Raw genomic sequence first — 3040 nt, 5'->3', positions numbered from 1 at the left:
TATAAAATGTCTATCGATTTGTATAAACGAAATGTATTTTGCTGTTGTAATGACTCTTAGCTCTGTGGAGTTTAAAGGACACACACACAATCTAATCATGGTATTTGCTAGACAATGGATGTATGATGTTAATGTTAGCTAAGTACATAGGAATTGCACAAGAAGCCTCTAAGAGTTAAGGGTCATAGTGTTACATGTATATTTGTGTACAACACTGAGTGTTGAACTAGCACTTCTTCACCCCTCCCATCCTGAAACTTCTACAAACAAAGGAATTGCTTCAGCCTGAGCACATGTTGATAAGACTTGCTTATACACAGACATGACTGGAGCTAGGACAAAGGTCCATGCTACATCAGCACTTGGAAGAGGGTGGGCAGAGAGGTGGGAGATTCTATATGATCCGACAAATGAGAATCTTATATGTTACTGATGTAATCTGTTGCACGCCCATTGAAGGGCGGTTGTCATGTGTTATAATAAAAGGCTTGAGCCTCTATACATTGTAGAGACTCTCCCAGTTTTAGACCAGCATTTGTGTCTGATCTGGTTCGATGATGTGTGCACACGATACAATTCGGAAGCGGCAAAATACCCCGAAGCCTGCTGGAGAAAATCATAATCCAGAACAATAGTAGCGCCAGATCTGTGCGTCCTGCAGTGAGTTGTTAACAATGCGGTGCAGGAAACAATGTGCTATATTTTTGCGACCCTTGGAACGCTTCACCCACTGTTTTCAATGGAACAGGAAACTGCATTGCACGGCGTGCGAGGTGTACGTAAGTGTGATGCGAGGTTACCCATTGAAAACAATGGTAACACTTGGCGGAGGATCACTGCTCCACAGAAAGGATGGGAGACACTTTTGTCAGTAAAATGCCTCACGTTGCTGTGAAAATTCACATTGACGAGCGCAATATGGGGCCGAATTTCTCCACCTGAGATCGCACTCACCCGCGTGTAGGCAGCTAGATACGTTCTTTATTTGTAAGCGTATTCACGCCGGCCGATATACGGTGTCCCTCTCTGCAGGGGGAGAAGGTTGGAAGAGGCGGGAGCACTGCACTGAGCTCCTGCCCCCTCTCCACTATCTGCAATGAGAAGGGGCAGGATGGAGGCGGGGGCTAAGTTCCTGGAATTAGCTCCGCCCCGTCCCATCTCCCCTCATTGCAAATAGTGTGGAGGGGCGGAGAGTTGGCGGAGAGGGGGCGGGAGGTCAGAGCACTGCTCCCGGCTCTTCCAGCCTCCTCCCCCTGCAGAGAGAGACGCCGTATATCGGCCGGCGTGAATACCCGGCCGATATACGGTCGTCTGAATAAGCCCTGAGCCACAGCCATAACTGGAAGGAAAGGCGCATTCCTGATTCCGCACAAGAACGTATGCAGGACAGTCGGGCGCCACCATTGTTCTTCCTTTGCACCTCTAGGACCGTCATGCGCTCTGCTTTGGGAAGCTCTAACTGTACAGCCTTTGGCCGTATGATGTAGTATGACCACGATACACCATTAGGCCTCCTTCCCACGAACGGATTTACGCCGCGTAAATCCGCGGCAAAAATCCGCTGCTTTGCCCCCTGCTATTAGGTTCTATTGAACCTAATAGCTCAATGCTCACGATGCGTAATTCCACCGCGGAATTACGCACCATGAAATCTCCCGTCCTCACCCGCAGCATGTTCTATTTGCTGCGGGTGTACGCGCTGACGGCTTCCATTGCAGTCAATGGAAGCCGTCCGTTCACGCTATTTCCCGCTGCAACCAGCGGAAGATAGCGTGAAAAAACGCTTCCCCGCCTACCGCCGCGCGTCATATGACACGGCCGGCGAGTCACGTGACACGGCCGGCCGCGTCATGTGACGCGGTGGGCGTGTCACATGACGCGACGGTGGTGGGCGGGGAAGCGTCTTCACGCTATCTTCCGCTGGTAAGTATGGGGGCGCCGTGACGGGCTTCACTGCGGAATATTACGCGGCGGAGCCCGTCAGCGCTCGTTGGAAGGAGGCCTTACTGCCCAGCCAGTAGGAATCTCACTGCCAGTACTTCTGCCAAGCAGAAGAATGAAGGTGCATCGACACTACAGCGTTCCTGCGCCCGTCAGCAGCACTCTGATAGCCATATGGGCGGCCAATTATACTAAACGACCAGACAGGCAGCCACCAATATACGTGCCCTGCTCTGATATTAGGCTACAGGGGTCTATAGAGAAACAAGAGTAGAAGCATATCCGTGTATGAAGGGGTTAATACCAGACATCCCGCCTCCAGCATGCAGGAAGGGGTTAATGCTAGACGCATCCCTCGTTCAGCAGGCGTGTATGAAGGGATCTCCACATCCAGGCACCCACACTGCGCTGCATGGTGCCCCCAATATACCGGCTATGAATGAACCGCCAGCTTCTCTGAGGAGTGCGGAGCCCATTACCTTTCCCTCTCCGTAAGGTCCTCTTACGTCACCACAACACGTGATGAAGCACCTGACCCATTACATCACGTGGTACGGTTGTCTCACGTGAACAAGGTAACGTGCCTCCTCTGGCGGCTGAGGGTAGTGCGGCTCATATGGGGACGTGAGCGGCACAGGAGGGGAGTGCCTGCGGCAGGGAACACGGTGATGTGTACTGTGGTCAGCGTTACTTGAGGGGAAGAAAGGCCTTGGACCAAGCTGATGGTAGTAAGGGCAGGCCCACTCAACTGGCAACTACAGGCGGATCCCACAGTAAATATGCACCCGGCTGCTTTTAGCCCCTCCCTCACACAGGAACGCGGGAAAGCAGCGCAATTTAAATTCCGGCGCTTTGCCGCACGTTACGTTTTCACTGGCTTTCAGCAGTCCTCGTCATTGAGGAGCAGTACACGCTCAAAAATAGACCAGACACGGAAATCGCAGCAGTCTGAGGCCGTGTGAGAGGCTGCGCCTAAAGCCAAAAATATCGCCTGTGTGAGGGAGGCAGGACGCCATCCTTTGTTATCATGTTTGTTTTTTCCTCCCCCTTTTATAAAATCATAACTCCTTTGTTTATCCATCGACGTCGCTGTATGAGG

Source organism: Eleutherodactylus coqui, unplaced genomic scaffold (assembly GCF_035609145.1).
Source record: "Eleutherodactylus coqui strain aEleCoq1 unplaced genomic scaffold, aEleCoq1.hap1 HAP1_SCAFFOLD_19, whole genome shotgun sequence".
Lineage (NCBI taxonomy): Eukaryota > Metazoa > Chordata > Amphibia > Anura > Eleutherodactylidae > Eleutherodactylus > Eleutherodactylus coqui.
The sequence above is the reverse complement of the archived record's forward strand: the minus strand, read 5'-3'. Positions refer to the sequence as shown.